This window comes from Triticum urartu, chromosome 7A, assembly GCF_056163025.1.
Source record: "Triticum urartu cultivar PI428250 chromosome 7A, HENAU_Tu73, whole genome shotgun sequence".
NCBI classification, from domain to species: Eukaryota; Viridiplantae; Streptophyta; class Magnoliopsida; order Poales; family Poaceae; genus Triticum; species Triticum urartu.
In genome coordinates this window covers 137,432,357-137,447,283 of record NC_141879.1, presented here as the reverse complement: position 1 = coordinate 137,447,283, position 14,927 = coordinate 137,432,357, and the positions used below count along the sequence as shown (strand labels likewise).

Genomic DNA, 14,927 nt, shown 5'->3' with positions numbered 1-14,927 from the left:
GAAACTCAAAGCAGCCAACTCGCATAGTTGTGAAAACTCATATGTGTGTTTCTGAATTTCTGGAGCGTGCAATTTCTATAGGATCCCCTTGTTTCATTTTTCTGAAGCTACTGTTCCAATACTCATGCAGTTATCCATTTTGTTTTTTCAGAGGAACATATATGTAATTTCTATTTAGTTCAAATCTTCTGTAGCTAATGCAGTTATCCAGTTTGTAGTTTCAGAGAAACATATATGTAATTTAGAAAACAGTAGCTTTTTTAGAGAAACTTACGTTTCTGAAACTAGTTAGTAGGTTATGTCTGTAGCTTATGTTTGTGAAACTATAGGAATGTTTGTACTGCTAGCTTATAGCACAGGGAACTCAGTTTTTGCTTCTGAAACTACATATATCTTTTCTCTGAAATTTTAGCTATTGTTCCAATACATTTCCATGAATTTTTAGCTCATGTTTATCTGAAATTAGTTGGATTAGCTAATGTTCTTTCAAACCTTGTTTTGCAGCATGCCTATCTTCCAAACTCGTTGGTCGGCAAAGCGGCTGCGTGAAATAGCCAATGAAATCAAAGGGGAAAAGAGAGATGTAATAAGCAAGTCCAGCTTCGGGGATTTGCTGTTTATATCTCCTTTGGTCCCTCCTCCTGAAGAGCTTCTTGATTTCATTGTTATGAACATTGACCCTAAGAATCGTGTGCTGAAGTATGTAATCTTCGCTTTTTTTGTATTTCTTTTCTATTGCATAACACCTTTTGTTTTCTTTATTCTCGCAACATCTACTGATTTTTTTTGTGAAGTGCAGGATTAATGACCACAAGCAGATCCACTTTTCAAAAGACATGGTTAAGAAGATATTCAATGTACCATCTGGTAGCAGACCGATAGAGTTTGGGAAGAGGGGCAAAGCTGATTTCCGTGAAGTTTATCTGGGCGGCGGGGATAGGGCTCCGATAGCTACCGCAGTTTCCGTCTTATCAAAAGCAGATGATGATGACACCATCGAGAGGTCATGGGTATTACTGTGCCTCGCTTTGGTCCTAGCTCCTGGGACTGGAAACATTGTCCCCCTAGATTATCTTTACACCCTACTAGATATGAGTATGGTCCATGAGTTCGAGTGGGATGAGCATATCCTGTGTGATGTGATGAGAGAAGTTAAAAAATACCAAGATAAGAGGAATGAGGGTAGAGGGAAATTTCTCATCGGTGGATGTATACCAATGCTTCGGGTACACCCCCTTTGATTCCTGTAACATCCACTCCTTTTATCCGCAACAACAAATCTTTTTCTTGAGGCGCTGATGTTTTCTTTTCCTTTTTGTGTCTTTTTTGCAGATAATTTACATGGACCATCTTGATGTGCCAAGAGGATGCTTAGTTGATCACACCATCAACTACTCGCTTCCTAGAGCTTGTTTTGTACAGGAAAGGGACTTTTATGCTGTTGTCGCAGTGGACACCCTGGATGATGGGTTTGGGAAGCGTCTAGTAAGTGACTGAAACTGAAAGACTTTGCTTTTTTTATTTTTATATAGAAGACATTTGTCTGTTGCAATTCTTAACTATTTTCTCTTCTTTGTAATGCAGTTCAGGACCAGTACACCGTACGCAGTAGTTGAGTTCATGTCATATATAGATCAGCATCACCAAGGAGCTGCCAGTGAACATGTCACAGAGGAATTGCCGGAAATCAGCGACCAAGGGGGTGCTGTTGGGGGTGCAACACACACTCCAGATGTTCCTGAGAGCTCCCACATGCAAGAAAATGTACATGTGGGAGCAGATGCGGGTTCTCAAAGCCCACCTCACGCTGGCACAAGGGGTACCAATGGGAGCGCAGAGCATGTGCATGAGCCGCCTCCATCTAACATGGAGAGTTGTGACGACGTGTGCGGCTCTTTGGAGGAGTGGCTCCATGCATTGCCAATAATCGAGGAGTTAGAGGTGGTTTTTTTCTTGAGGGGAGGGCGGCTATTGACTGAGAGGGCTAGGGTACGCGGCTGGATTCGTGAGGGGAGGGCGGCGGCGTGGGGTGGCGTAGGGCGTTGGGCGGCGGCGGCGGGTGGCTGCGGGCAGCGCGGGGCGGCGGTGCAGGGCGTTGGACGGGGGCGGCGGCACAGATCCTCCGCGGTGGCGACGACGACGACGGGTTCGGCGGTGGCTGACAGGTATGGATCGGGCAACCCTCCCCCTCCCCCCGAACAAGATGCTCCCATCTCGTCGGCTCCACCCAGGCTGCTGTTCGTCCCGCCCACCGCGTGATGCATTTCCGCCGTGATATATTACTGCTCGCTGTCAGGCCCCAACTTGCAATAATTATTTTGTGTTCCCTGTTTGATTGCTTGAGCATGCATTTTCCCGAAGGAACGAAACAGTGTCAAAATTATAGAACATACGTATGGTTTTGCATTGGATATGTGTGTTTTAGGTTGCTGAAATGTTAGTTCAGTTTATTGCTGCTACAAATTAGCAGACGTGCTCTCACCTAGTCAAATAATGCAGCTGACCAACAAGCAAGCTGACTATAACATCTCTCAAGCTTAAATTCAGACAACCCTATCAAGCTGGACTGAAACTTCTAAAACAGAATTCAGAGCCACCAACTTGTTGCAGAATTCAGACACCCCTTTTGAAGCTTAAATTCAGTTAACACTAACAGTAGAACAAAAAGTGTCTACAACAGAATTCAGAGCCTGATCAACTACTTGCGGAAACCATTGCATTTTCGTGAAATGCATGATTAACAGCCCTTCGTTGGACTGAAACTCAAAGCAGCCAACTCGCATAGTTGTGAAAACTCATATGTGTGTTTCTGAATTTCTGGAGCGTGCAATTTCTATAGGATCCCCTTGTTTCATTTTTCTGAAGCTACTGTTCCAATACTCATGCAGTTATCCATTTTGTTTTTTCAGAGGAACATATATGTAATTTCTATTTAGTTCAAATCTTCTGTAGCTAATGCAGTTATCCAGTTTGTAGTTTCAGAGAAACATATATGTAATTTAGAAAACAGTAGCTTTTTTAGAGAAACTTACGTTTCTGAAACTAGTTAGTAGGTTATGTCTGTAGCTTATGTTTGTGAAACTATAGGAATGTTTGTACTGCTAGCTTATAGCACAGGGAACTCAGTTTTTGCTTCTGAAACTACATATATCTTTTCTCTGAAATTTTAGCTATTGTTCCAATACATTTCCATGAATTTTTAGCTCATGTTTATCTGAAATTAGTTGGATTAGCTAATGTTCTTTCAAACCTTGTTTTGCAGCATGCCTATCTTCCAAACTCGTTGGTTGGCAAAGCGGCTGCGTGAAATAGCCAATGAAATCAAAGGGGAAAAGAGAGATGTAATAAGCAAGTCCAGCTTCGGGGATTTGCTGTTTATATCTCCTTTGGTCCCTCCTCCTGAAGAGCTTCTTGATTTCATTGTTATGAACATTGACCCTAAGAATCGTGTGCTGAAGTATGTAATCTTCGCTTTTTTTGTATTTATTTTCTATTGCATAACACCTTTTGTTTTCTTTATTCTCGCAACATCTACTGATTTTTTTTGTGAATTGCAGGATTAATGACCAGAAGCAGATCCACTTTTCAAAAGACATGGTTAAGAAGATATTCAATGTACCATCTGGTAGCAGACCGATAGAGTTTGGGAAGAGGGGCAAAGCTGATTTCCGTGAAGTTTATCTGGGCGGCGGGGATAGGGCTCCGATAGCCACCGCAGTTTCCGTCTTATCAAAAGCAGATGATGATGACACCATCGAGAGGTCATGGGTATTACTGTGCCTCGCTTTGGTCCTAGCTCCTGGGACAGGAAACATGGTCCCCCTAGATTATCTTTACACCCTACGAGATATGAGTATGGTCCATGAGTTCGAGTGGGATGAGCATATCCTGTGTGATGTGATGAGAGAAGTTAAAAGATACCAAGATAAGAGGAATGAGGGTAGAGGGAAATTTCTCATCCGTGGATGTATACCAATGCTTCCGGTACACCCCCTTTGATTCCTGTAACATCCCACTCCTTTTATCCGCAACAACAAATCTTTTTCTTGAGGCGCTGATGTTTTCTTTTCTTTTTTGTGTCTTTTTTGCAGATAATTTACATGGACCATCTTGATGTGCCAAGAGGAGCTTAGTTGATCACACCATCAACTACTCGCTTCCTAGAGCTTGTTTTGTATAGGAAAAGGACTTTTATGCTGTTGTCGCAGTGGACACCCTGGATGATGGGTTTGGGAAGCGTCTAGTAAGTGATTGAAACTGAAAGACTTTGCTTTTTTTATTTTTATATAGAAGACATTTCTCGGTTGCAATTCTTAACTATTTTCTCGTCTTTGTAATGCAGTTCAGGACCAGTACACCGTACGCAGTAGTTGAGTTCATATCATATATAGATCAGCATCACCAAGGAGCTGCCAGTGAACATGTCACAGAGGAATTGCCGGAAATCAGCGACCAAGGGGGTGCTGTTGGGGGCGCAACACACACTCCAGATGTTCCTGAGAGCTCCCACATGCAAGAAAATGTACATGTGGGAGCAGATGCGGGTTCTCAAAGCCCACCTCACGCTGGCACAGGGGGTACCAATGGGAGCGCAGAGCATGTGCATGAGCCGCCTCCATCTAACATGAAGAGTGGTGATGACGTGTGGGGCTCTTTGGAGGAGTGGCTCCATGCATTGCCAACAATCGAGGAGTTAGAGGTGGGTTTTTTCTCGCAACTCATTTTTTCCTTTTTCATATTTTTTGCATCTTCATTTCACTGGCATGTTACAAACTACTGTCCCTACCAATCTAATGCCATTGTTTCCGTGCATCGCAGTTGCCCCCACAGATGCAAGTCATATTTAATAAGCACAAAGAGCTCCATGCCAGAGAACTTAATGTTGCATTCAGCTCATTTGGGAGGGTCTTGCAAGGCATGTACTGCAAGCGAATGGGCCTAATATTGTCTGAGGCACACAAAGCTGAGTGCAACATTCATGGACAGAGAGCCGAAGATGAAGGCATCACTTTCAGTGTACCAGGGGGTCTTCTGCTGCAGGCATGTCTGATGGGACTGCAACTGAACCTTTTGCGCAACAGCCCAAGCATCCGGAGCAACCCAACATTCATCTTGTCACTGTACCGCCTCCGCAACAGCCCAAGCAACCAGCCACTTCCACTGTACCATCTCCGCAACAGCCCAAGCAACCAGCCACTGCCATTGTACCATCTCCGCAATAGCCCAAGCAACCAGCCACTGCCACTCTACCATCTCCGCAACAGCCCAAGCAACCAGCCACTTCCCCTCTACCATCTTCGCAACAGCCCAAGAAACCAGCAGTGGAAGTAGGTCAAAACAACGGCAATGATCAGAGCAATGGCAGGGGAGAAGACTCAGGCAGCAAGGTAAACGTCACTAAATTTAAGCCTCCTCGCAGCCCAAGCTTCGCACATGTGAATCTGACGAGGAGGCCAGGCACGCTTGAAGACGGACCTTCTTTTGGATTGTTTGAACCGGGGAGTGATGATGGTCTACTATTTCAGGAGTTTCCTCAAGTTCGTACATCCCCTGCAAAAACTTCTGTTGCAGATTTGGACTCCTTCTTGTTGATCCGTACGAGGAGCCCTTTCTTTGGTGAATCTCCAGCTAACTCAGTTGGGCCAGTTTACGATGTGACTCCCATCGCAACACGTCCTCCAATTTCGACAGACCCTGCAGGTTATTGCACTCATCTCTCCCCAACCACTTTGTGCTCCAACCCATGTTTTGTTTTGTTTATAGAAACTTAGCACTTCCATGCTCCAAACCATTATTTTTTCTCATCTTGTTTCTGTTTTCTTTTTCTTTTTCAATTATGGGGCAGAGGAGGTGGTGATTGAAGTGAGCAGAGGGGGAAAACGTGATGCGAAGAAGCCCACACACAAGAGAGTTGCAAAATCGCCAGAAAACGCACCGAAGCTGAAGAGGATGAAGAAGATCAAAGTTAATGCTTCCGATGATGCCATATACAAGTAATACCGTTGCACAAATTACCACATAAAGGACCCTCCAGAAGGCGAGCCCTTGTAAGTGTGTTTTAGCCATTTTTTGTGTTGATAAATTGTTCGTTCCATCCACTTCTTTGCCACTAACCGAGCCACTATTTTTTGCAACATGCAGACCTCCATTCATTAGGATAGGTGGGTTTGATGTTTCTTTCAAGCATTTCAGCAACGGGCTAAAAAAGCGAGCACATTTGAACAATGAGGTCATGTCACTTTATGTTGAAAGCTTCAACATCGAGCAAATGTATAGCAAAAGCAAACCTAGGAAGTTTGCGTTCTCACCGCATACAGCCGTGAGTCAACTATGCATTTTTTATTTTTCACAATAGAGTTTCTGCCCACAACTTCCATATCTTTCTAACCAATACCTTCTTCTTTGCATTAGTCCAAGCTTGCCATGGACCCAAGCTCATTTCAGACACGTTCTTGCATCAAAGATCATGAGAGGCCCTGTGAAAGAAACAACATCATGAAATCTGATCAAGTAAAAAACTTTTTGTTCTTTCATCAAAGCTATCCTAGCGCAACATGCTCTGTTTTTCTGAAGTTATTTTTTGTTTCTTACTTTTGCAGTTGTTCTTCACCATTGTCAAGGACGGACACTGGGCAGTTGTGGTTGCAAACTTGATGCACAAACAATTCAACGTCTTTGACTCGAGGGGTGATGACCCTGACTATGTCAGCATCCTTGAGAAGCCATGTTGCAATCTGGTATGGACGCTACACCTCTTTCCTTTCTCTTTTTTCATTTTTTCTCTATATAAATTTTGTTGTTTGTGGTACCAATCATAGAAGATACAACTGTGTAATCCATCTTTTTGCAATATCAAATTTTGTAGATAGCCAACTTCAAGACTTTGGTCAGAGAACAAAACCCATGGAACCTTGACTTTGACAAGTTTGATCGTCTCAGCCCGAATGGGTACCCACAACAGTCAACAACGTATTGTTCTCTGACCATTTTCCTTTTTTTCATGTGTCCATCCACAACTTTTTTATGTGTTGTCAAGTGAGCAAATTTTATATGTATTTTGTGACTTTTTTTATTTTGGCAGGTTTGATTGTGGGTTGTTTGCTATTCTATACATGGAGAATCTAACTGGCAGGGGGATGAGACCATTCAGCGCGGTATTCCCTTTTTGCTATGCAACAATACTAGCTAAATAACTTGTTGTTTTCGGAGCACTTATTGTTTCCATTTTAGCTAGTTTTCTAATGGTAATCATGTTTTTCAATTTTTCTCCTAACTAACTTATGAAGCTCCCTTGTTGTATGCCCAGGACACGAGGTCGTTGCTCAAATTCCGATCATTTGTTGCAGCGAAGCTTTTTAAGCACCCTCAAAACACACTCAACTCAGCCGAAGAGTTTCAGAAACTGTTGAGTAGCTCGTAGAAGATGTTAATCGGAGCAAAGTGTGGACAAATGTATGCGCTACATCCTTTTTGTGTAACTAGAAACAGCAAGATGTTGTTAACCATCTACTTTATCTTTTGTGGAACCCAAGCTGGAGCATGTATCATGCTGGGGCATGTCCCTTTTTTCCTCTTTTTTATTTTGAAATACTGGAGCATCACCCATGTTGTGCTGTCAATGTGAACTTGAGTGCTATCATGCTGATGCAGAGATGAATGAAAATGACTAGTGTTTCTGAACTATCCATGCAGATATGTGAACTATCCATGTTGCATTTTTTATTATTGGTTTTCTGAAAAAAGGTGTCCTACCCATAACAACACATGCCATGTAGAAGCATCCATGTATACAATAGCTTTTTTGCAAGCACCGGAAACATGATGTCGCAACTTGAAACAAATGGTACATTCATGTATATGCAAATGGTACATTCATGTATATGCAAATGGTACATTCACGAAACAAAGCATTACTGGAAATATGGCAAAGACCTCAAAACTACGGCACAAAGTGTGAGATACCTTGTATGTCTCAAATCCAGGACACACATAACATATCTTGTAACAAAAATGTGAGCTATCTTTTTGTATGTCTCAAATTGGAATAGAACCTGAATACATCATCAAGGTTGCAAAAAAGAGTATTTATGTATGTTTTTTGCTCAAGCACATGTAGTGAGTCTGAAAAGAAAATGCAAAACATCCTTCAACAGGACCAAGAACTTTCCCAAGTCTTTTCTCTCATTTTTTTTCTTCCTAGAGGTTGAGTTGTGTTGCTTGGGCATTTCTTGGATCATTTGTCATCATGGCTCTCCAGTATGCACAAGTTGGTACAGTATGCCCCACCACGGAGCAGAATTGACATGTAGGCGGTGTTGTTGCTGCCTCTGTTGCAGCTTTTAGGGGTCCACACGTCTGCACGTTGTGACCTTCTTCTTTGCAGAACTTGCAGCGAATACTTCTTTTTTCAGATTTTGGCTTCACTGCTAGCATTGGCTTCTTCTCTTCTTGTTTTGACTTCTTCTTCTGCTTATCATCTAGCTGTTCCACCAGAGTCTTCTTCCTCTTCTCTCTTTCAGTTGGTCGGCCTTTATTTGGGACACGCGCTGGGTTTCGTAGCATCTCTGTGCTTTGAGGCTGTGGTAAGCCATCACTCAACGCTCCCGTTGCAGCAGCAGGTTGCGTTGGGGGTTCACTGCGCTGCGTTGCTTATTGTTCTGGAAGTACCCCTCTTTACGCCGCTGCTATAGCGGGCTCAAGAACTTTTATTGCTTCATCTAATATCTTGTATGCATCATCATTGCAACATGCATCAGAGGCGAGCCATGTCAACCTGCGGCACAAGGAGTTGTATTTGAGCGTGTTTGTCGATCGAGGGGTGCCCAAATTCCAGCAATCGCCCAGTTCTGGCCATGCTTGTTGTTGCTGCTTCAGACCACCTTTCCAACAAGTATTGTTGTGGAATAACTTGCACATTGAGGTGCACCATCACCCTTATTATGTGGGCGCAAACCAGGCCATTCATCTCAAAGTAGTGGCAACTACATTGGAACACCCCTTCATCCATCATAACATGCACAGAGAAGAGCTTTGGGTTCTCATATAAGCTTGATGTTAGATTGAACATGAGGCCTCGCCCTTGGTAGTCAGCGTCTTGGTTGATAATGTAGCCCGTAGACGCAATCACTTGTTTCTGGAACTTGCCAAAGATGTTGCGTGTGTAGTAATCAGCAGCTTGGAGCTCAATATTGTATCTGCAACATCACAAAAGGAAGCAAAGTTCTCAAAACAAATCATGAAAAAACATTTTTTTGGATTTTTTGCTTTAGTATAGTGAAGCTGGCCTACCGAGAGTATAGTGGAGGAGCCGTCGTTTCACCAGTGAACCCAGCATTGTCCTCGCGATCAAGCACAGTTTCCTGGCACAGTTCATACTATTGCACAAACCTCCATACAGAATCAGCTGGACGAATCATTGTCTTGAAATATGAGTTCAGCCCCTCGGACCTGCCTGTCGTGCTTGTGAACGGGAAGAAATTGTTCTTGAAGTACGCTGGAGCCCACGTATGTCTTGTTCGCCACATGTTCTTCAAGTGTTTGTTTTCAGCAACTTCGAAACACTCCAACATGTGCTGCCATGTTTCCTCAAATTCTTCAACCGTTTCAGAGTTGTTGATACAAGTGTAAAACACATCTGCAAACGCCTCATCTCTAAGCAGCCTCCCCAACTTAGAACGCGCGTTGCCAAACACATGAAACTTGCAACATCTATGGCAAGTATTTGGGAGCACCTGCTCTATAGCTGTTGCCATTGCTTGGTCCTGGTCAGTCATTATGTTCTTTGGATGCTCATTGTCCATTGCAACCATCCATTGCTCAAAGACCCACTTGAACGTTTCAATAGTCTCATCCGGCAACAAAGCACACCCGAGTGAAATGGTTTGGAGGTGGTTGTTGATACCAACTATAGGACTAAAGGGCATGTTGTATCTGTTAGTGCAGAAAGTTGTGTCAAAGAACACACAATCTTTATATTTCGGGTACAACGCCCTTGTCCTCCCATCAACCCAAAACAATGCAGTGACAGAGTTCGTTGCAGGATCTTTTTGCTTCGCAAAGAAAAACTTTGGATTCTCGACCTTCCTCCTCTCGAAGTACTTCACTGTCATATCCATGTCCTGTTGTGTTATCTCTTCCCGAAGCTTTGCACGTTCATTCGCAACATCCCTCTTCACGTACGGCAGTATCCTAGGGTCACCTCCATGTATCCTACCAAGGAAACTCATGCAATCTGAATTTGACAGGTTAATATCATGCAACATCAACAAGAGTTCGTAATCTTTAGCAGGTATTTTGCGGTGCGAGCGGTAGTATCTAACACGCTCTGGTTGTTGCATCAATGGATGTGTATGCTCTGCAACAAAGCAAGTGACTGTCAATCTCCCCTCCCTAATCCCAACAATCATGTGTGCCTTACAATCATGACGGAGAATCCTGTTTTTCTGACGCATTCTTGTCACATCCATTTCAGCACCAGGGCGCCTGCTGGAGTTGCTTGTGTCTGTTGCAATGCTCTCTGAGGTGCTACTTGTTTCCGGTTTATCGGGCTTTCTAGCATGCACACACCCAAAGACCCTCTTGATCATTATTGCATCCTCTTGCTTCTGTCCTCTCTTTTGGCTGTACTTTGTAGAAGATATATGTGTGCCGAATCCCAACTTGAAGGCATACTCATTGTAGAATTTCTGGGCATCCTCAAATGTGTCAAACACCATGCCAACATAGGGCGATAGTGGCTGTGATGAAACATCTCCATCATCTGAATCATCTTGCATCACATCATCAGTATGTAACAATCCCTCTGAATCTTCATGATTATCGACAGAAAAGTTCTCTTGGACATAGCTCTCTTCCCCTTCAGAACTAGCTCCCTAAAATAAGGCACATGTTTTTTCATGTAAATAGAGAGGTCTTGGTTGAAAGTATTATTTTCCTATAGTTGCTATCAACAGTTATATTTGTTGTTTCAGAAATTCAGGTACACAGATACATTTATCAACGGTTTTTCAGCTTCATTTACACACAAATTTTCAGTCAATGGCCTTTTCTCACATAAGCACACACATTCAAAATCGTATCATAGGTTGATAAATATCAACTAACAGAGAGGATCATGTTTTGCAGAGATAGAGCAAGCACACATGTGTGCTTGGTATTTGCCTTGGTTCCACTCACATACATGAAACAAATTTGAATTTCTAGCTGCCACACACATAAAACAAATAGAAAATCCTACCTATGTTTCTGATACATAGGGTTTTCCATGAGTTTCAGAGACACACAAGTGTTCATGTTTTTTCAGAGTCAGAGACACATAAGTGTTCATGTTTTTTCAGAGACTCACAGACACGAATTTTTTTTTGAATTTCTAGCTGCCACACACATGAAACAAATAGGAAATTCTAGCTATGTTTCTGATACATAGGTTTTCAATGAGTTTCAGAGACACACAAGTGTTCATGTTTTTTCAGAGTCAGGAAACTCACCCAGCTGCCCTGATTTGATCTGGTAGAAGTTGTTTCAGGAAACACAACCGGAGGGTTGGTGAACCAGGATGATACTCCAGCTCGTGGAGGAAGCCCCGCGGCCACGGTCGGAGCTGAGAACGACGGCCGCGGCTGTTCTCCAAGAGGCGGCCCCCGGCGAGCTCGATCTGCGTCGGATCCCAGCATCTGCCGCGCGATGTGGTGCGCCATGTTGTTGCAGGAATTTCGCGCTAAAGGACTAGGTGCCCCCGCGCGCCGGCGACAGCAATTTTTTGCGGTGGTGGCGAGTGCCACCGCGCTTGGGCGGAGCTGTGCCTGGTGGACGGCGGACAGGGGATTCTGTTTCTGAAACAGAGCGACTGTTGCAGGAAATAACAACCTGATCAGTTGCGGGCGGTGGTTTCATCCGACGGCTGTTAGGTGGCTAATCCAACGGCTCTCCGGGCGGCGGATGATTCTAACACATCCGCCGGCGGACGCGTAGCGGTTCCCAATCTTTTAACAGAAAATCTATATATACTATAGAAGTAGCTCTTGACGCTGGGACAACAAACCCATGGGCAAAAAAAAAGTTCCAAAAACTAGATTTAAAATATTAGATGTACACGTACATAGTATAGAAGAGTGTGGGGCAAACAATTTGGCAAAATATCTTTGTATGATAATAAAGTACGCCAGAAAATTGGAATTAAGCGGAAATAATTCATGACTGGACAACTGATACTGAAAAAATTGTATTTCAAATCTTAGAAAAAAATTAATGAATCATGACCTGTCTTATAATTACAATGGTTGATAGTATAAATTAAGATTAGTTTTCATAAGAAATAGGCATGTGAAGGACCACGTGAAAGCATATAAAACATGCATGCAAAAAGTAAATTACACCATCCTTCTCAAAATATAAGGCGCATAGCTAAACAAACAATCGAACTAAAAAAATTAAACATCTAATGAAAGTGTTAAATTATTTACACTAATATAGGTGAAAGTGTATGGATTAGATATGTAACAATAGAGCCAAATTAAGAAAAAAAATTATGATGCATGTTATTTTTCCTCATATTATAAAGGGAAATCATAAGATAAAGTTGGATTTGAGACTTCAAATAATTAGGTCTATGCAATATTTTGGAATATGAAGCAATATATAATTACATTAGGAGCAGGCCACCTACAACCATACAGCCAAATTTGCAAAACACTAGCAGAACTACGAATATGGAGTACTAATTATGTCGATGAATACTTATGGATTGTCGACAAAAAGATCGAGTCAACTTTCATGTTTGAAAAGAAAAGAGGAAGATGAGAGAGCGACACATAAAACCATCATGGAAAAGTTGGACGGCTCTAGAGGTCCTATGTACTATCCCAATGATGTATGCTTAAGCAGTTTGATTTCATTATAGCCTGCAACAGAAGTATAAGTGCGATTTTGGTTAGGACACTAAAATTGTAGTGCTTCAAAGGAAAGACCAAAAAAATTGTATTGAGCAAATTAATGTGTTTCCTTGGATTTTCAATCTTCTATAACTTTTTATCTATTGTTTAATATGTGAAAGTGCCGATGAAATACATGCATATAATCAAATCAAATTATTGTCGAAAGGCAAATCAATGACAAAACAAGTATTAAGCATGACAATGTGTATAAATCTAAGAGCACCAATGCACGAGCCACCACAATGCTAATCGTGAGGCATACAATAAAAACCAAGTTCAAATGTAAGACACCATATTTAGATTTAGTTATTGGTTGAAGTTCATTTATATTTCCTCAATATCATAAAGAATTATGCCTCCTCTGGCATCATTGCCTACAAATGATGGATGAAAAATATATCAAGAGCAAGAAGAATGGGCGGTGCCTAAATTTCTAAAATTAGTTGCTCAATATTAATGATGTTTTGATTCTCAAGGAAATAGTGTCATTTACTTACAATCCTAATATTCTATGTAGCATATTCGTATGAAAATAAGAAAAAAAAACTTTTGATCCGGCGACCCTATATCATAATCTAAAAAACATGTGAACGCACATATTAAAAATCTAGGCACGCTGCACATAGGTTAAAAATATATACTCCGTCGATCTTGATTTTGATAGTCAGATTAAAGAAAACTAAAAGTTACGTGCTACAATATTAGGTACATATATTTTGCATCTGACACATGTATGGTCATAATTACGTAATAGAGGAAATCCTTTTTCTATTGAGAGTACGTAATAGAGGAGATCCTAACGAACATGGTTCGGGCTCAAGTCGAAAGAAGAAAAAACAAACTACAGTCTACTAGATGAAAAATCAAAACAAAAAAGAGCACAATATGTATTCATCAGAAACACGCACGCGTACAGGTTTCTTCGAGACACGAACACGACAAAACACATGATGATATCATCGCTACCACCTATGACATCTTCTCTTAAATCAGCAAGCTAAATACGCGTTTGGAGTGGTTGAAAGCGAAAATACGGAGTAGAGCAGTCTGTTCAATATGAGCCCTTACATTAAAGGCAGCTGATGCATGCGATGATATCACACTTATTTAAGCGCTACATCAACTAATAATTTCATTTTTTAAGGAAACTTTGAAGTGGGCATTGATAGTACAATAAAATAATCAAACAAGGTAATGGCACTGTACATCCACTTACCACCCCTGGTGAGAAAGGCTAATCCCACTCCTGGTAATTATATATTGGTAGATGGACAAGAGAAATAGGCAAACTTTACAATATGGGTACCCTACAAAAATGAACAAGCCATGAATGAGAGTGACTTAGAGAATGTTCACATCACATGGTGCAAGCAAAAAAAACATTTCAAACATGTAATAACATGGTTTAGTAGTGCTAAAAGTTATATGTCGATGCGAAAAGAAACATATATAAGATTAGAAAGTCAAAATATTTTGCCTAATCTGATTGTGTCAATAATTGTATTGCCGTAAATTGCTGGTGGAGCTACACAGGTATCGTAATAATAACATCTAAGAAATGCTGCGAGCGTAGTATATCAATCAACATAAATAGAATTTCAAGAATGTGATTGCGGGTGAAGGGATCACTAGGATCATGTATGGTATGATATTTAGATTAGTTCTTGATGAAATAGTTTGCAAAATGATATATTATTAGATATATTGCCAGGTGAGGAGGAGCATAAGAGGGAAAGTTGTAGATCAGTATGAAGGTATATGCATTCACAAGGCAAGCCTGCAAAATCCTAATCCATAAATTTTTATTATGGGCCTTGCAATATATGAAAATGCAATCATGTTTCCACAATACATATAATTTGCCTGTCCGTAGATTTTTGAATGGTAGGTCTAAAGGAAATATGCCCTAGAGGCAATAATAAAGTTATTATTTATTTCCTTATATCATGATAAATGTTTATTATTCATGCTAGAATTGTATTAACCGGAAACATA

General features: G+C 41.4%; 1 pseudogene; it reads right to left on the bottom strand.

Annotated features, from left to right (window-relative positions):
• Positions 1 to 8,673: 8,673 nt before the first annotated feature.
• On the bottom strand, positions 8,674 to 10,775 carry LOC147958571 (protein FAR1-RELATED SEQUENCE 5-like; annotated as a pseudogene).
• Between the last annotated feature and the right edge of the window lie 4,152 nt (positions 10,776 to 14,927).